Source organism: Austrofundulus limnaeus, unplaced genomic scaffold (genome assembly GCF_001266775.1).
Source record: "Austrofundulus limnaeus strain Quisiro unplaced genomic scaffold, Austrofundulus_limnaeus-1.0 Scaffold43, whole genome shotgun sequence".
Taxonomy (NCBI): Eukaryota; Metazoa; Chordata; class Actinopteri; order Cyprinodontiformes; family Rivulidae; genus Austrofundulus; species Austrofundulus limnaeus.
In genome coordinates, this window is record NW_013952445.1 from 2,131,983 (window position 1) to 2,152,632 (window position 20,650).

The window sequence follows — 20,650 nt, forward strand, 5'->3', positions numbered from 1 at the left end:
GTTTAACTAACCGGTGCATAAATGTTTTTCTTGTGCTCAATCATACATAAAAATGTCATTCTACATACATTTTCCCCCATATTGTATATTAAATATTTTCTGTTAATTTAAACTTCCAAGTTGATTATCTGTGTGTAGTGTGAAAGGATATAGAGAGCAGCTTTTTTGCACAGACTTATAAACCTTTATAAACTCCTGCAATATTTTTATTTCTTTAAACTCTGTTTATATTAATGGGAATTTGTTCATTCCAAACTGTGGGTTAACACACTTTGTGGCTTTTCTGCCCTCTGCTGGTGAGTTGCAGACGTGCAGTTATGTTTTTATTTTTCATTGATTGATTGATTGATTGATTTTATTTAGCGGTAATATTGCATGTGCATACACATCTAGTGCATTCATTATTAGTACTTGGATAACACAAGAAAGCTTGAATCACTTATTTCCATTGTGGTCCAAAAGTTAAGTTTGACACGTTTATGCGTATATTTGGGATCTGGGCTTGTTTTTGAATTATAGAATTTGTTTGGTTTTACCTCAGGTGGATGAGCATCTTGTTGAAGAGTGATATGATGGACCAGGTGATCGATCAAKGTTTAGGGGGTCTCTTCTCATTAACGAGGATGTTGCTCCGGTTGGTTTTGATGAAGAAATAATTGAGTTGAAAATGCAAAGCATCTGATCAAGATCCCCCCTAAAGTTATTGATATGACTATTATCATGACATACAAGCTTTGACTTGCTTTATGAAAAGGAGATCTATTGATTGGGGGAAGAAATAGTTGCAGGGAAAAAGCATGTAATGACTGTACTCGTGCACAGGGGGGCAGCACTGTCACGTCTAACATCTTGCTCCTATTTTTCTGGTGTGCGCCGATGGTTTGAAAAGCCTGCAGAAAAGGTAAGTTTAGGCCACGCCCACCTCCCCCCAGGTGTAGCGAATTGATTAATGAGCTGTCCGGGGTACAAGAGGAAAGACGACTCGATATGGTAGGCCTCAAACTTTCTTTAACCCGCAATATTTTCCACAGTTTCTCGTGAACAGTTCAGCTCTTTTATGTAAGATTTAGCTCTTCACACATTTGAACCAAACAGCTTMAAACAATTTGGGACAATGATGATGTTTGTTTGTTTTACGTTGTTTTTGTGTGTCCTAAACATTTTACCTTTAAACCTTTTWGGTGAAACAATTTTATTCAGTGTACCTGGAAGTGTTTATGTTTTAAGGTGTTTTAAAGTTGGCTAAAATCAAGGATTTATATCAGGTGTGCTGGAGAACAGCTGTGGCCTSTAACAGTACACAGAAGAATAAAAAGAAACACTAAAATAAATGCATTTATAGAAAWGAATAGGCTTTGTTTTTAAAGCCCTTGAGTGCAAAATATGTTTGAGTAAAGAGAAGGAAAAAAAATCTTCCATAATTTAGTGTTAATGCAGAAAGTTGAAGGACTGCTGAAAAGGCCGGAACATAGTAGTTAAAGCTAAAAAAAAAAAAGCAGAACATTAATAGTTTAATAGTATCAAAAGGCTAGCAAAAAAAAACCCTAAATAGTATCCTAAGATGAGCTAAAAGCTAAATGTAGCCTGCAGTTAACTAAATGCTAAAAGTAGCTAATAGTGATGGGACTTGAGGCTTTTTATGGGGCAAGTCTCAGCAAAAAGAAATATCTCTTGTTCGAACGTCTCTTCGTTCTGCCGCTCTTTCAACTCTTCCTCGGCCCTTCAGAGAGCACACTGGATCAATCACTAGTAGCTTAACAAATCAAAAAACGAACTGAAAGCTAAAAGTAGCAGAACAATGTGTAAAATCTAAAAGTAGCATAAAAAAGATGCAGAGTTGCAGAAACATTTCAAGGAGCCCAAAGATTTGGAAAAAATAATGTCGGAAAAACCAAAAGCTCGTAGTAGCTACCCGTCCACTGGATGAGCACAACGTTTAGATGTAAAGCGATGGAAAAAAAGCACGAAGTTTGTAGAAGCAGATTGCAAACTGCTGACTCAGCATTCCCTAAGTTAATTCTGGATAAGTTTCTGATCTTCAGCGCTACAACAGAACATTATGGTCGATGTGATGCTTGGCTTGMGTTTTATTTACATTAAGTTGTACGCTTTTATGGACCTGCTTCTCCTTTCTGTTGTAGTTAGAAAAAAACATGTAACTCTATTTTTCTTTTCTTTCTTTCTTTTTTCGTTCTGAMTTTAACAGACATGTTTTTGGACTCGGGGAGGAAACAGGAGCACCTGATGTAATGCAGAGGGAGAAAATGCAACCTCTACATCAAAAGAGCCCAGTCAAGACAACAGGGTAACCAATGGTAAATTAACTGATCTCAGGAAAAGAAGTAATCTATTTCCTTTTTTTTTGTGCACTTATAAATATTCAAGAAAAKGCAAATAAAGAGATTTTACATTGGAAAAAAAGGAACATAAATGTGCAAAGAGTTCATGAATGTTTCGCTGTAGTGTTGCTCAGATTTGGTTCAGTCAGGCTGATGCAGAACCTGCCATCTCTGCTCTCTGATCTGCAGTCAGGCCTGGTCGTTCCTGCGCCGCAGTGACAGAATCCAGACAGCAGGGGGAGGACAAAGTCCCCCCTCCTCCCTCCAGGAGAGCTGGGAGCCTCGCAGCTGGTCTGAAGAGGTGTGCAGCTTGCCTCGGAGTGAGTAAACACAGACGCACTAAACAGGTTGGGGGAATTTTCTGCTTTGCCAGAACGAAATCTGGCTTCGTTACCGTCAGCGAGAGCCTCTGTGTTTTTAATGATGTCACGTTCTGGGGAAATGATGTTCCCTGAAATGTGTGTGCTTTATAAGCACACGGAGACATTGTTCTACTTTTATCACCTATTCACTTAGAAAATTTATAGCTCAATTATCCAAGTTTTTTTTTTCTACTTGACATTTGAGCACACTTTAAGATTGGAGTGACATCTTAACCGTCCCTTGTCTTTTACCCGCTGTTACATTTTTATCACTTAGCAAACATGCTCCACAAAACTCAGCTCCAGAGATTTTTTTTTTGTTGTATTTTTTATTCCCCCTCCCAGACAACGAAATGTCATGTAAGTCGCTTGTCTCAACTCTGAAGTTTGACTTTGGCAGCAGTCTCTCTTTTTGACTGACAGTCCCATGAGCGATACAGCTCCATCAAAAAGCACAGCCTGATATGACAGGCCTCTTCAGACCAAATATACTCCTTGTTCCTGGCAATACATCATCTTGACAAAAAAGAAAAGTGGTTAAGAAAAACGTGATTTGGCCATCCGATGTTCATTTTACTGTGGAAAAATTACAAAAGCCCCAAGTTAGCTTTCTGTTTTTTTAAAAATAATTCAACAAATCGTTTGACTATGAAATGTTGATGAGACTGAGTTCATCCTTCATACTTTCCTGACTTTTTGTTCATTTAGTAAGGATTTCTGTTCCCACCAATATGATTCTCAGCTGATACAGGAATTATTGTTAGTTCTGTACTTGCACAGCTAACACTGTTTATTGTTAATTATGTAAATTAGGGTTGGTCGTAATTGTTTCGTGGGTAATTAATCGTCAGAAAAACATTAATCGATTACTTTTTGGCTCTTGGCGATTAATACGATTAATGCCACCAGGCAGACTGACTGGAGATTACTCCGGTCAGTCCGCTCGGTGCTCCTCTCCGCTTCAAATATGACCAACATTAAAAATAAATTTCTGTAATTTATTTACCTATCTACACAATTTAAAACATGATGTATAGCCTGAAATTTGTAATTTTCACACAATTTGGAACAATTTTTTATAAAGAGCAAATCTTTCCCACTAAATTGGTCATGTTACTGGGACATAAGGGTGTCCAGGGACTCCAGGGGATTAATCGTCAAATTAATTGTTATCGGCTAAATACCACAATTAATCGTGATTAATTTTTTTTGCCAATATTGCCCAACCCTATGTAAAATTGTCACAAATTTGAAAGACCTTATTAGGAAAAACTAAGGGTTGATTTTATGGGTGTCACTGCTCATATACAGACCTCATAAGTTCAGTACAACTTTTTATTTGTTGACTTTAGCTTTTTCCTTCTTGCTTAGTTACACTGCAAAAATTTATGTCTAACCAAGTCTTACCATCTTGTAACCAGACAAAAAGTAGCCTTGATCTTGTTTTGAGACAAAGCAAGAGCAGAATATGTTAGATTATTAATCTTGTTAGCCTGGAAATTGTCCGTATTTCAAGGAATCTTACCAAGTGTAGTTATCCTAATGCGTTGGCAAATTGTTTCACTTAATTTGAGAATATTCAGAATTTAATCTTGTATTTTTTTTGTAACCTTTTTTACATGACTATCTTTTGCATTGTAGGTTTGATAACAAGTCGATCTGGTTAGGTTTAGACATTTAGCACTACTTGGTTAGATTGATTGTGCATGCCTCTGCTGCTGTCCATTTCAGCAAAACACAAGCAGCTTCCCCTAAAAACTCGGAGTCAGACTGTCTTTCAGCTCCCTCCAAAACTACTCTTCGGTTTCTAAATGGAGCAACACAGGCATGCACCATCGAACTGCACATGGCTCTTGCTCCTTCCTGTCTGTTGACCAATAGGAGAGGAGCTGACCCAAGAAGGACCGCCCATCTTGTTTGCATAATGAGGCAGAAATGCATAAGGTAAAGTAAAAACAGGAGACAGAAAGATGTAAAAAGACATGGAAATAAAGAGTTGTGGGGAAAAAATACAAAAAAATTATAAATATGATAAAGTTCTCATTTTTACATTTAATTGGTGCTTTTAAAGTGTATTAATTTATTTATTGGTCCATTTACATATTTCTGCTTTTATTTTTAATTACGTCAGTTTCGGTCCTCCATATTGGCATCTCAACCTATGGTCACTGAGGGAAATCTCAAAGCTTATCTTAAAGTACACCTTCTCAGAATGTATAAAACACTGAATAAAGATAATTTTTTATTTTAACATTGCTAAATTCCACCTTTTTTATATAAATGAAGCAGAACTTCCTGCAGCTGTTGTGATTGGACATCWGTGGTGGTTGGATTTCTGCAGAAACGTCACTGACGCTCCAGACTTAGCGCAAATGCTGACATGATTGCTTGGATGGATTCATGATAGAAAATTACTCAGATTTAGTTTTATGCAAAAGTCTTAAGCCATCAATTATTTGTTTATAATTTTCTTCCAGACAGGCAGATTTTTTTTAAGCAACAAGGTTTCTGAAGATATTTTCAGCTCTCCTTTCATCCATTTTTAATCTATTTCCTAAAATACCTGCCCACCATGTAATTTACCTGTGTAAAATATACCCTGAACCTTAAATGATACATATTTCTATTAACACCATAAACCCACAGATTAGATATTGTGATCTGTTCACTAAATATTCTTGTGCAGTCACCAGACAGATGTGCAAATCCTCATCATTGTCTTTTATACCTTCATTCTGCGTTCCCATTTAGCTAATAAAGTGTAAAAACCGTAATGATTCATGGCAACCATTTACATAATTTATAATTAAATCACAACCTGATGACTTGGAATTTATTAATAGTGAAAGTGCACGTGCCAGGATTGTGACATACTAATTAATATCTTCAGTTATCATTTGCACATTGCTCACTTGGCTGCAGTCTGGTTACGGGGCAGGAATAATGCTTCGCAACATCAAATTATCTGTGCATTTAAGTGGGAATGTCCTGGAGTGATGGCAACAATATGCAATTGCCTTAAGAAGTTAATGAAGGAATCTGTTTTATCTGGGTTGTCACATGTTCTGGCGAATCATTATGAACACAATAAAAAAAAACAGAGTTGATGCATTTTCATCCTTTAGCTGTAGAAAAGGGCTGCAGGGTGTCTTTAATTGTGTCGTCTACATTTTCCACAGTTTCTGTCATCCACACGTTCTCAGTAACACATTATTTTGTAAGCAGGTCAGTGTGAATATGGCAGTAAAAACATTTAGTTGTAATTCAATGTTTTGTCAGAATCAGGAGCCACAGTTTTTAATGTTAAACAGACTGCACTAACCATTGCACCACCTAAATGAAAAACATAGAAATCTGGAAATAAAATCAAAACATCAAGCGTCAAGTGAGTATTTTCTACAATGGCCATGTGTCACATCTGGGAGAAATTTAACATCAATCTCTTCATTTCTTAAAAAAAAGAAAAAACAGCTAATGAGCAACCAAATTTAATCAGTTTAAAGGAGACATTTAATGTTTTTAAATCATCCTTTTTCACTCTAAAATCATTCAGTTGGGGTCTATATAAAATGGAACTGCAATGCTTTGGTCTGCATTCCTTTGTTGTAACTCACAAGCCCCTCTTTCACCCCTTTTCTGAGGTGTGTCTCAGACAAACTCGCTAGCTTCCAGACCAGTTAATTGTACAGCTTGATAGAGGGGTTTACGGCTCTATAGCTGCGGAGAAACGTTGTCCATCCAGCCTTACATGTTGGAGCCAGAGTCTGACCCAGAGCCAGAAGAGAATGAAGACCACCAATTTGTAGTTGGGAAGTCCAGACCTTATTTAGGAGTTCTATCTCAAATACTGACACAATAGTTCAGAAAACATAACAGAAAATTGAGAAAACTGAACGAATGAAAAGTATAGTGTATGTACTCCACACAGGGACAAACAAAATTTACATTTTCTGCACTCCTAGAGACTCCAAGTATGGAACAAAATGCATAAAAAAAGCTAAAATAGTGGATTTTGCAAAACATGTCCCCCTTAATATTAAAACATCTTTAGAAGAAAAATAAGAGGGTCACTTAGATAAAAGTATCTTAAAGATTTGAAATAGTTAGATCTGGGTCTGAATTACCCCCTCCATTTGTTGCACAATGTTTCATTCAAATAGTCGCAAAGCACTGAAACACTGAGCAGAATAAAAAACAAAACAAAAAGAAAAACATTGCATAGGTCTTCTGGACGGGTTCTTCTTCTAAGAACCCRTCCAGAAGACCTATACAATTTTTTTCTTTTTGATTTTTTACCTGGATTACTGAGATGCATCAGGACTGAGCAGAATAAAACACATTACAGGCAAAAGTGAAATCATTTAGGAAAGCTAGTCAACTTGTCCCTTAAGCAYATTTTTCCCTTCTTCCATAAACTTGTTCTGGTCTTAATTCAGACAATTAATTCAGAACCAAACGTCCACTAATTCTTTCCCCGGCATTGGACAAACAAAGGGATCCTCCTCACTAATGGTCCCCGAGGCTTCACCGTTACCTTATTGATCTGCTGTCACCCAATTTCTCTGTGACTTATGCCCTGCTTAATTCCCATTACTGTGCACACTGAAGCCTTATCAGGGAGAACAATGGGTTTGTTGTCACTGAGGGCAAAAATATGAGCGGGCCTGTGACAGTGTGAGCGGCAAACTCATGACTTCGAGTCTACAAGCCCTCTCTGTGACCTCTGCAATCATGTATCCCAGCTTTGAGCGCGGTGCCCAAATACTAAACTCATTCTGGGTTGTTTGCAGATGAATCAGAAAATTGGATCTTGGTTGTTTCGCGGAAAAAGGTCCCCCCCAAAAAATAACAGTGGTTTGACTCTTTAGCCATAAAACTGTCGCCATGATTTGTCTCCAGCATTGATGCTTCTCAGCTCCTGCTTGGCCCTTTACCTTATTCGCTGCTATCTCTTCCCTTCAATTATGTTTCTTTACTCTTTTAGACAAAGAGTAATAAAGCTATAAATCAAGGGTCCAGCAGAAGGTATGGACATTCTGTCTCTGAACTGCAGTTGAAAATGCCATAAACCACACACAGAGTCAAAGATAAGGATTTACAGTTATTTAACATCATYCTTGTCCCCTAAATCACACTGATAAGAGAATTAAGTAATGGCTATAGGTTCTTCGTCCTCTAGTCATTGATTTTTCTTTTCCTTTCTTTAACCAGGAGGCACAGTGCAGCTCTTTTTTTATTGAACATCCTCTTTTCTTCAAGCTTAAGAGTGGAAATGGCACAGTTTGGTTTGTTTTATGAGGCTGCAGAATCTGTGCTGCGTTAATTTTCTAAATATCTGAGAATTCTTCTTATTTGATCTCCATTTTTAGGAGAAAAAAAAACGTTTTCAAATACAGCCACTGAAAATGACTTTCCCTTGAAAGGCCATTTGGGATATTTTTTTTTACGTTGTTTTGAACAGTCCAGTTTGTGCTGACTGTTTTTTTTTTTTTGGTATGCTTCATTTAGCCGTCAGCTCAGTAAAAAATATGCTTCTTGAGACAAAACACATGACTTGATTTACAAAAAATCATCAGTCTGTAACGTTCAGTCTAYTGGTATCAAATGCAGCAAAAAATTTCCTCATTAAAGCTGCCTTTGTTTTGCAAAAATCAGAGAATATGCCCCTCCTAGCACATCATGTCCCATTTTAAACAAAGACGTGTTTAGCTTAGTGGAAGTTAGTCCCTCATTTGAGCATGAAAACATTTAAGTCAGCGCCTGGGAGAKTGGGAGACGGCAAAGCCGCAGCCGCTCAAATTTAATGATTCAGTTGCTGTTTAGCTTTGAGTTCACGACCCTGCAGCTATGATAAATGTCAAGCGCAACAACGTCCCGCTAACTAGACGTGCCACTGCCAAGCAATCATCTTGTTATTGACTGTAAAATGCTGTAATGTGACTCTAAATGCAACAATACAGTATTTGTGGAACCATGTGGGGCCAGTCATTCAGTCAGATCCAGCCCTGTTTGTTTTGCTCAGAGCATTGTGAGTTTCTAGAGATTGCACAACAGGCGTTAAGGACAGCTGCGTTTGTGTGGCAATACTTTTTTTTAGATCATAAAAATATTAGAATGGGTTTCAAGAAGGCTTGGAGAATAAATTTTAAAATCAGTTGTTGCTTAGCCAGTGTTCTGCATTGTTCCATCCATAGAGCTTTAAAGTGCTTGTGACATCAAATTTTTGTAATAAATATGAATGTATTTTTGGAAAGATAACATATTGTTAAAAAGATTACATGCTGCTGAGATGAATAGTTGTTGAGATATTTGCATGTGAAGTAATAGGAAGTGATGTCAAAGGGGAGTGTCTGAAATGCTTAAAGGGCTAATAACACAGACTGTAGAGATGAATCTGATGATTCTTTAGATTATTTTAATCACTATCATAGAGAGATGAGAGAGTCATATAGTTCAAATAATATTGTTTATATAAACAAAATCAAGAGAGTTTTCTTAAAGAGTTCCCCTTTGATGCCGCTTCCTGCTTCACTTTAGCTGAGCCAAGTTCAAAAGAAAATATGCCAATTATGTGACACAACAGGTAAAATCATGTGTATTATGCAAAGTTTCTTAAATATAAATCTATTTACTTTGACTTCTGGTGTTTCATGGATATGCTTGTCACAGGCACTTCAAACTTTGGATTTTGAAGATCCTTTAAAATGTTGTGATTTTTGGTTATAAAATTGTCTTTATAAGACACCAATAATCCAAGGGCTCACAGTAAATAGAAGATTGCAAAAAAACTGTGCAGAAAAAAAGAATAGAAAACAATAGTGTGAATATTGAATCTTCACAAAAATAAACAGTTTCTTAAATCTGAGGCTGTTCGAAGAGCTACTGTATCTAAAACATGTAAACTATTAATTGTTCATAACGCTGCTTCAGAACCTCATTTCAGAAGATCTGCACTCTGCTTTTAATTTACAGCCATGTGGGATTTATGCTCAGATATAAAGCACCCAAACAAATAAGGCTGGAAAAGTCTTGGGGACGTGCTCTGAATTTGGCTGCTGTCACCAGTCGAGGATATTACCAGGCGAGTGCCAAAAGGGCTCGGACAAACTGCTTCTTTAAGCATTTCTCCGGGAGACATAAAAATGTATTTATGGTCAGCAGGGGCGGGTATAAAGAAAGACTGGCAAACATGAAACTCAAGTCCTCTCTCGGGTGCCATCGAGCCACGCTCAGCTGTGCTCAATCATAGACTGAAAGAACAACAGTCCGGTCTGACAAAGCACCGCCTCGGGCATTTGTTTTACATTCTCCTCAAAACCTGTTATTGAAGATAATGCTTTGTCTTTATATCCGTTTTCAGCTCTGTAATGAACTTCATCTGTCTTATTCTGCCGTGCGCCTGTTTAAACTCACAGTTTAGTGCTTATTACTCAGTGCTAAGATTAAAGGCTGCTGAGGATTCTGTTTCTGAGCTTAGCTGGTGTAGAATTGATTTCTTTTACGAATATATGAATCACCAGGGTCATTACTGGGCTGGACTCTTTTTCATTTAATTGAGCTATGTCCCCTGCTTCAACACTAAGAACTATCTATCAGCACTGTACCTCTGTGGGCTTTGAAAACAGCAACATCTGAAGTATAGGCTCATTTATCCAACAGATAGAAAACATTAATCCATCTGGGGAAAAAGGTGACAACTTAGCTTTTTAATACTTTACATGTAAACTGAGGGATAAGAAAAATAAAAGAACGAATATATTCCAAAATCCTTTTAATTGCAAGGCTTATTACTAATCAACTACAACTCGCTCCTTGCCAAAATATTCCTCACCCACACGCGGGCAGTATCGACTTTTTGAATAAAAAGACATTAATGTAGATAACAGCCATTTTGAATCCTCATTAGTCACCAGTAATCCAGAAACATGGGCGATATATTAAGACTGGTGTTCACAGCCAGTCATTAAAGGAGAAATAAAAGACAAAATAAATCCACTCCTGGAACGTCTGCGATTAATCATGTTGGCCACTGCCGGCTGGCTGCTTAACGCTTTTTATTGAGTCATTTATGCAGGTTTCTCCTATAATCCGTTTATTCTAAATAACGCTGCCCTTCGTGCTCAAAGTGCTGTGCTCAGATAATACTTCTGTAAACTGYATATRTTTACATAGTTTTTAGTTCTTTTTTAACATACTTATGAAATAATTATAGCTAACAAAACAAAAAACTGCATATTGCACAGTTTTTTATTATTCATAATAATCACAACAAAGTATATAAAATTATTAATATGATACATTTTATTTAGAAATGCTCATAGAAAAAATGTTTCTGTAAGTGAAGCAACTTACAAAAACATTGGAATTTGTCAAATTCATTAAAAATCTCTAACGTCTGTTTCATCATGCTTTGTTATCCTAGACTACTTTCAGTTTTTACGTAACATATTTGCTGCATTTAGCTAGACGTATGCTAGCTACCATTCTACTACTTTCAGCTTTTAGCCAGCCTTTTGCTTCTTTTAGCTTTTAGTCAAGCTTTTGCTATTAGCTATTAGCAAGCCTTTTAAAACTGTTTGCTACATTTAGATTTTAGCTACCCTTTTAAAACATGTTACTTTTAGCTAACTTTTGATACATTCAACTTAAATTCTTCTGCATTTAGCTTTGAGTTAGCCTTTTGCTACATTTAGGTTTTAACCAGCTATGGGTTACTGTTATGTTTTTTTTTATGTAGAATTTTGCTTGTTTTAACTTTTATATAGTGTTTTGCTCATTTTAGTTTTTCAATGTCCTGTTTTTTTCTTTAGTTTCATATGTTTTTAGAAGATTTCAGCAGTCATCTTCTCTCTCTGTATGAAGATGAATTTTTTGCAGTTTAGATTGATCTCAGAAAGAGCCATGAATGAAAAAAATAACAAGGACATCTGATTGATTCCCCAAACTAAAGCTGATTGAAAAGTTCCATAATTACATGTGAACAATGTAAGTCTAACAAAGCAGCATTTTTATACATTTTAATATTGTTTTTGAAAATGTCTAATAAAATTGTATCCTTAAACATGCCAGTGCATTTAGGTTCTCATTGAGAAATCCCAGCTGTTTCTTTTCAAACCTAACACGAGTGGCCCGTTTCCTTTCACTGTTAGTGGACGTGTGACTGTATATGTAGTAATGAAGATTTGATGATTCTCAGCAGCGTCTGGAGACTTTCTCACAAGGTCTTTACTGAAAGGCTGAAGCATATCAAGTGTCTTGCACAACAGCAGCCCCAGCACCTGATGACATGGTTCTGCAGGGAGTTGATGCTGTCATAATAAATCAGTAGCAGACAGGATACAGTATAATCATCCCGGTGTCCCGTTTCACTCGGTTTCTGCTGAAGCCGCTCTGCAGGCTGCACCATAACTCTGCACTGCCACAGTGGTTGATGGTTGACTGGAGAGGCATAATCCACGGGAGATAGCACACAAAGAGCTGATGATGGTTTATATTGCAAGTCAAGCGATATTCCGTGTTCCCCCTAGTTTGCGTGTTCCTTAAACAGACTTTGCTTTGATGGTAGATGTAATACGTGCTGCTGAAGGTGGAGTGATAGTATGCATGTGTTTGTGAACTCTGTTTAAAAAAAACTCATGAACCAGACATTATAAAAAAATCAAAGAATTTGTTTGATTACTTTTTGGAGTAAACCATATTCAAGATGGCTGCCACAACTCTGCATTATTAGCAAACAAATGGTTAGTTTTACAGATATTGAGCTAAAACTTGGCATTATAGTTGAGCATTATACATACTTTGAATGTGACACGTGGGCTACTACTACTACTACTACTTGTCTACTACTTGTCACCTACACCCTGTTAGCTAAATATCTCATAAACCACTGGACACCTCCACTCGGGCTGTTTTTAGAACAATGGTCACATGACTATGTCTTCTCGAGACCAGTGCACACACAAACTCAGCTCTGACACACACACACACACCCAGACACACATCCTTGTACTTGCATCAAACTGAGGACTTTGTTTGGACTTCCATTCATTTTTCATTCATTTTTCCTATCACTAACAATTACTAGTTTATTCCTAACCCTAACATTAACCAAAACATGATTCACACCATACCTATAAACATAATTAGTAAAGCACAGTAGAGCTGCAAAAAAAATTGAGGAACGGGATCCTCCAGACAACCTTTCAACTGAACTTTCCTACGATTCCTGAAGTCTGATGTATGAAAGAGGATTAGGGCCACTGGAAAAAAAATCATTCTGACTTTACTCTCCGAATTCTGAGAAAAAAGTTATAATTCTGAGATTAAAGTGAGAATTTTATTTCATTTATTTTACAGTKGCCCTAATCCTCTTTTGTCCGGTTGTGTTGTACGGAGCCCGCGAGGGGACATGGGGGGATTTTTTTTCTTTTGCGTTACCTCGCAATATTGTATTGCGTTCCCACACAAAAGTTTGATTTGTAAATGAACTGAATTAACTCAGACTTTTATTTTGAAATGCCCTGTTACCAAAACAGGATGTCTCGCCACAAGTTCGTGAAATTGACATTGATGTTGCGTGGCTGCAGTGTTAAAATATCGGCATATGACATACTTCCATGCATGGCTGTGTGAAATATTCATTCTGAAGCTGATTTAAAGCTGTAGGCTAACTCGCTAATGGTAAACATGTGAGTTTGTTAATAAACCAGCAGGCACAACAGTGATAAACTACTTTTGCGAGGGAATGCAAAAGGTATTGCGAGATAATGCAATACTTTTGCGTGGGAATGCAAAAATAAAAAAAATCCCCCATGTCCCCTCGCGGGCTCAGAAGTGTTGAGATTCACTCGAGGAATTTTTTTTATCTGGTGGAAAAAATGAAAGTATGTGTAATCGAGGCCGATTGTCCAATTATTTGAGAGAGCAGCAGATAATGTTTGTAAATGATATGTGTGGCGTCATGAGTGGAGATTGCCAATTCATTGCCTTTCATTTCAAGCTTTGACCATGTGAATAGGTTACAACCTGAAGCTCAGCCAAGTGTTGGACACACGGCACTGTTTGAAAACAGTGTTGCGCTCTGTAGCTTTAAGAAAGCCTTCGAAATCAATGTAAATTGAGATCTACAAACTATCAGAGCTGAGATTTCATGCTTTTATCTCGTTTTTTTTCCTCATAAAGATGAATCATAATGTCTAATCTTCACAAATTACCCACACGTTCTGTAGTTTTCTCATTTCCAACACTGTTTWATCTGTATCTGGAGTATTTGCTGTCGCTTCATGTTGCAAACACTCCTTTCACTCTGGAACTTCATAGTCTTTTGATGGGCCATAAAAGGCTGGGTTTGATGGATGATAACTCGGGGCGTCTCTCTTTGTTGTGGGATGTGACGACCGAGTGCATGTGAGATGTGAGGAGAAGATGTGGTGTGAATGGGAGATGTCATTGATGTCATGCGCTGACATCGAGGCCCAAAGCGCAGTCTTTGATCTCCGGGAATGACTGCAAAGCAAACACAAATAAAAGATTCCAGTGTTTTAGAGCTTCCAGAGAGAAAGTTTGACTGTTTTTATTTTTCTGTACTTGGCAACACATTTTCAGAAACAGTAAGGTTGAATGTGATTCTACCTGTATGCACTGCATGATTTATTAAAAATGAAGACAACCCAAGTTATTCTTTTGATCCAGTGCAATAAATAAATAGTTTGCTTTACAGACCCTTGATCCCCTGCAGACCCCATAACATCTGCCCTCACTTCTTCATCTATTTACTGGGAGAACAGAACAGTTGTTTTTAGCTGTACAACATAAAAAGCMGATGATGGATAGCAACCCAATTTATTACAAACAAATAGTTTTGTGGTATTAAAAGGCATAGTTTGGCTTATTCTCGACTTATCTGTGATTGGCTCATGGAGGCAACAGGTTCAACCCAGTCATCCCTCTTTCCAATAAGTCTCCAGACTATTTTTTTATTTGTGTTATCGTCATGTTTCAAACCAAATATTTGACCTTGATTAGTATCACAGGAGCCTTCATGCTTCTCACTGGTTTAGCCAGTTTTAAAGGAAACAAACATGTTGCTGTGTACTTTAAAGATTGGTAAGTAAGGTAAGACTGAGTAGTATCCACAACTTTTTATTTTATTTTTTTAATACTGGCAAAAAACAACAACAACAACTGCACAATTTGTTAAGTAAAGCCTCCTGGGAAGCATTTTCTGTATGCAGTATACAATGTTATTAAAAACCAAGGCTCACACTGCTATAAATTGCTCTTCATAATATTGAAGCCATTCGTTCCTGCAGAGCAGCCTTTCATGCCCACATGAAGTTCTTTGTTGTGCATCTTTGATGTTTACTTTAACCATCTGAACGTGATGTGCTTCATGGCCTTTATGGTACAGATTACAAATGGAACCATTTACAGAGCTAATTATGCTGGTGGACTGTATTTACCAGCGAATGTTTGGAGCTGTAAAGTTTACACTTTATTAATTACATTAATTCGATTCTTCTTGAAGTAATCCCCAGGGAGGTATAGTTTGATCAAAGTAATTACAATGCACATTATTAATTATTATTAATAAATGTTACGATATATGCTGATTGCCTTTTTGACACTGGAGTTAGAGACTTTTTCATGAGGAAAATAAATGCGTTGTTATCCAGCTWACATAAAGCTTTAAACAATTATTAATTTGTACACATCCACACTTACATTAAAGTGAAAGATAATTATTTTACTTCAGTTGTAGTTCAGGAAAGACCTTCCATCCAGGAAGACACTAAGTTTTCACAAACAAAAATCCTGCCAGCTTAATACAATTCTTCACATTTAGGTAAATCTGTTAGGTTTTAAACAAGTTTTTCGGTTCATGTGGATTGYCTTCACAAGTTAAAGCTGCACAAAGCTGCAGGTGGTGAAAAGAAACATTTGCCGTATCGCGAAACTCAGAATTAATMATTGATAGCTGAAGAAATATTTCCTTTTAACCTTGCATTATCAGCAGCAGGCGAACATCACCATAAAAATGCAGAAAGAACCAAGTTAAAGTTTAAAAATACTGTATTTTATGTAATTCTACACTTTTGTCCTTGAGTTTTTGTTAATGAGACAGAAATGTGGAGGTTTGGACAGTATTCTTCTGTTTAAAGAAAAATRGAAAAACATAATTCTCATGAGACCCAGCAGTTTACTATTCACTGAACAAAATAGTCGAATACAGTTAATGAAATCTTTTTAAGTTTGACACAAMCTGAAGAAAACATGCTGGACATACYAGTGAAGTTGCATTTTTGGAGTTTGTGCATTTAAGCCATTGTTGCTCATCTCAGTCTCTGTCTTTATTGCTCGTCACTGAAGACAATGATTATGTGATTTTTTTTTCTTTCTTTGTTCAAACTCTGGCGTGAAAGGCAATAGGTGGTGTGCATTCCTTCAAACGTAGAATATTTTGGATCTCTGCGTGTCAAAATCCAAATTAAMGTTGGGAAGTTGTAAGCTTAAGAGTGTTTCTAGGCTATACGCTCATATATTTACTCGTGTGGGTGGAACACAGACTGAAATCATGGCTCAGTGTTGCTGTCAGCTGAAAATGACTAATGTGCTGCAGATCACAGCCTCGGGATAAAGCTGTATCTGAAGCAACACTTGGAGGAAATCAAAAGCCCAGAATACCTCAAATTGACCCCTGTCATTTTCTTCGACGGTGTGCATGATACCCCCCCCCCCCCCCGCCATACACACACACTCCAGGTTTTAGACTCTTATGTCTTTCTTTCACAATATCACCCTTAATTTATACACAGCAATTCTTAACCAGCTGTTTTTCATTTCCTGTGAGCTCAAGATTGTAGATTTCTTTCTTTTTTTTTAAAGTACAACCTTGTTTGAATCTGGGACTAATGTAGTCAGGATGGAATCTGTCATTCAGTCTATTGCATGCTGATGACTAAGGGCAGTTTCAGCTGTAAGCAGTCCATGATTTATGGACACCAAGTGAACTGTTGCAAGCAAAAGCCAGCTTGGAGTTCAGAGCAGCAACTGGGCCCTTTTTTCTTTCTTTTTTCCCTCTCTTTTGGCAGTGGTATGCCTGCATTTTCTTTCCATTCATGCCAAAGTGTTTTCGCACGGCAATTAGTTCCATCCTCATTTGGGTCTGCAGTCCCGCAAGGTTAGCAAAGTCATTTATCATCCTTGGGGCTCGGGGCTCTGCAGCCCCGTCTCAGGTAGATTCTGTAAACAGGCAACGGCTCGGCTTTTTCCATTTCACTAAATGAGAAGGCTGTACAGAAGTTTTGAGGTTCTGCCATCAATTCGTCTGTCGCATGCTTTGCCTTTTACAGATGTGAAAGCAAAAGAGAAATGTCATTACATGTGGCTCGTTTGTCATATACTAAAGGGAATGTTTGGATGTTTAAGCGAGGAACAGTGAAAAGATACWATCTTACTTGTTATAGATAGCTTTTTCAACAACCTCAGTTTGGAGAAACATTTGATTCTGACTACACAGACAAGCTAATAACCAGTGAATCCATATTTTCCTGAACTGATATATTGTGGTTTCTACGTCTTTATCAATCAGAATTAGGATATTAAATTAAAGCATTGAGGTTCCCTCCTTTGTAAGTCACACTGCAGTGCAGGCCCAGAGGTAACGGGCAGAATCAAAGAGGACTAATTGTCAAGGTTATGACTCGATGGATGATTGATATGAGGCCAGGCTGTTTTTGTCAGCCTGTCAGGTGGCTGGAATGTTTAATGTTCTCATTATTGGTTGCTCTGTTGTGTATATTTCTCTGTCAGCGCTGCTGAGCCCATCTGAACTGCCAGAGCACTTCAAAAGCCTCAGGTCATCCGTCTTCCTCCTGACGCCCTGAATGTTCAGCCTCAGCTGAGTGCTGGTGATTTGTTATGACTTTAGAGCCAGCTGACAGACAGGTCTCCTATAAAAAAACATGCAGCCATTTCCCTTTTGTCGTGCAGTGAAAGCATCACTGCTCCTGTAATGGGAAGTGGGGTGGGAGGGACTGCCACAGGAGGCTGGCACCTGACAGTTGTATCATCTTTCTAATTTCCAGACAGGATGACACAAAGTATTTTGTCTTTCTTTTTCCCCTTTATGTGGATTTATTTTTKGGGGTTTTGGTGTCACAGACTCTTACAGGTCACCATCTGTTGTGGAGGGCCACAGGGGTAATAAAAAGCTTCAGCTGATCACTATATTAAGGCACACTGTCATATTCATCATTAGCCCGGAGTATGTGGAGTGATGGCAGAGAGCATCATGAGAGGAATGTTGATGGCTGCTGAAGTGCTGAAGACAAAAGGAAGAAAAAACAGAATCCAAATCTTAATACCTTTCCCAGACCCTTTACAAGATTGATTGTTTTCTGCTGATCTAATTTTGGATCATACAAAAACAACCCATTTATCTTGAAGAAAGATGATGTGCTACATGGTGCAGATGGATTTTTTCCCCTTTTTTTTGGTGAAAGCTGGAAAAGATTAAAGAGAAACTCTGCTCCTCAGCTATAATTACGAGCTGTAGATTACTCTGTCGATTTTACCAGATGGCAGTCTYGATTCTGCAGGCCCTTTTCTGTATATTAATGAACAGCAGTCTGTTATATTTGACTTAGGTAAGTGAAATGTCCATCACCTGTAATGGTCTGCCAGCTGGCACGATGCATTTTGCACCACTTTGGGTCCACTTGGCATTTTTCATATGCAAGGAAATTTCTGCTCTCCGTTTTCTGCCATTGTGATAAATATTTTTTTCACTAAGAGGGGAAAAAAAATCCCCTGTCCAACTTGTGTCCACAGCTAATTTCCTCTTGTATGTCCAAGCAATACTTTTCGTACTAAAACTGTAATTCTGAACATGGACCATATGTTTCACAAAAAAAGATTAGCTGCAAACAATACAGTAACTTAATTAACCTCTTAATCATCAACATACTGCCCACAGTTCATTCTCATTTTGTGTTTACTTMTTCCCTCTTGATAGCCTACCAGGGACTTTGAATTTGCACAATAGGCTTTTCAAATAATTCAGTTGGCTGTCTTCTTTCGATTGACACCTCTTTTGACCAACTGGGTTCATCTATAAGTTCTCCAGAGCCCAAAATGTATGTGTCCCACCTAGTCGTGGTACACGTGAYTGATTGACTAGAATTGACCAATCAGCTCTGAGCTTCATTCTGATGCCACAGCTGTGTAGCCAATCAAGTTACCTTTTATTCCATATGCAGTTTTGGAAATGTACAAAAAAAGTTTGTGTTTTAACTTAAATAACTAAGTAATAATTGTAGTTCCAAAAAAATAGTTAGGGTTAGGACCACAAAATTGAGCAAATAGCGAAGCACTTGCTATCACTGCCTGCTGCAGAAACATGGGTGATATTGTATTTGCTTGTACGTGTTTTAAGTCTCTGTTAGCAAAACAAATCTCATAAACCAATGAACAGATTTWAATGAAACTCTCAGAACATAATGCTTGGATTTACATTTACAGCTGATGAAACATCAGTCAACCCGATCCAAGATGACCGTCACAGCTAACTTAGTAAATACAAAACTGTCAAAACTGTGTAAACCTCAGTCAAATTTACAGATATTGAGCTAAAAGTTTGTGTTGTAGTAGCTGAGTGCCAAAAGAATGCACATTACTTAAAACTTTATCATTAACTRTTGGAAGTAAGCATTTTTWAAATAAATCTCTCAGTAAATAATCATTGAACATACATTTACAACTGATTCAATGTGTAGTCAACTTATTGGCAGCCACAGCTAYTCAAACTTAACACTGAAGATAATATTGAGAAAAAATCTGGCGTGGTAGTATCTGACACTCATCCACAACATGTTCTGTAAAGGCTCAGTAAWAGTTGTGCTTTTGAGTGTGGCGCAGGGCTCAGCTGACGGCACGTGCACCCTCGCAAGCGATGTAGACATTTATACTAGATGTTTAGGCTGGTACGGTAATCTTTGAAAGGACATGTGGCAGTACACTTTATAATTTGTGAAATATTCTAAAAARGGACAACAGACGCTTGGCGGAATAAACAGTTTGAACAGAGCATGAAGGCGCCGCAACACGGAGTGGGGCCAACCTGCAGGGATGGCATGATTGCACCACTGTTGACGCACGCACCTTCACTCCGTCTTCAAAGTCTCAACTATTAACCTAGCTTAAGTGCTAACAGATTGCATAAGATTTCACAATATCGCATAAGATTTCTAAGATTAAAATGGCTGTTCTGAAAGGCAATAGGTATTATATATTTCTTAAAGGAATATTAGACCCTGATTTTCTAACGTTGCACCTAAACAAATAATTTCTGCTGCCTTCATGAAACAACTGTCTTAATGACTTATTTAGTTCAATGCATTCAAGACAAGTTTGCTAAAGAAACTGATTGTCTTTGTCTTAGAATGTCAGTGTGAAGAGACCACCGAAAACCCAAGGAGGCTTTGAACACATGTTTGCCAGGCGGAGCACCCAGAAACTCCCTTCATGAATATGCCAAGCCTAAATTTAACCCAACAGCGAGTGGTGGGGGGTGTGGACTTTGGCTGCGTTTCCCAGCCGGAGAGCACGAACAGCGAGTGCAGCACAATGCCAGCGTGTCATACATTTAAACACGCTTAAATTAAAGGCTGTTTACTGTTCGCCGAGGCCATTCATCTTCCTCAACGTTGGTCTGCTTCTTGCAAATTTGTCAGTAAGAGCTTCCACATGCCAAGGAGGAGGAAAGGGAGGGAGAGAAAAAAAAGTTGGGGTTATCAGAGGCGGGTTTTCGTAGCATGTCTCTTCAGTCAGCCTGTAGTTAATTAGCCACCTCCACACAATAAGGCCATAAGTCATTAATCACCCGAACCACAGCAGAAGTCGACTCACTGCAAGCAAGACGTTTGGAGACAAAAAGTTTGCCGCCTATGA

General features: G+C 37.8%; 1 long non-coding RNA gene across 2 annotated transcripts in view; it reads left to right on the top strand.

Moving 5' to 3' along the window:
* Nucleotides 1-604: 604 nt before the first annotated feature.
* LOC106517018 (uncharacterized) overlaps nt 605-20,650 on the top strand; it is a 157,433-nt gene continuing 137,387 nt past the window's right edge. The window contains exons 1-3 of one of the 2 annotated variants that reach the window (XR_001310147.1): nt 605-990; nt 2,207-2,315; nt 2,529-2,659. This is a non-coding gene — a long non-coding RNA (uncharacterized LOC106517018). The remainder of the gene's footprint in view (nt 991-2,206; nt 2,316-2,528; nt 2,660-20,650) is intronic. The other variant, XR_001310148.1, reaches the window with a different exon arrangement.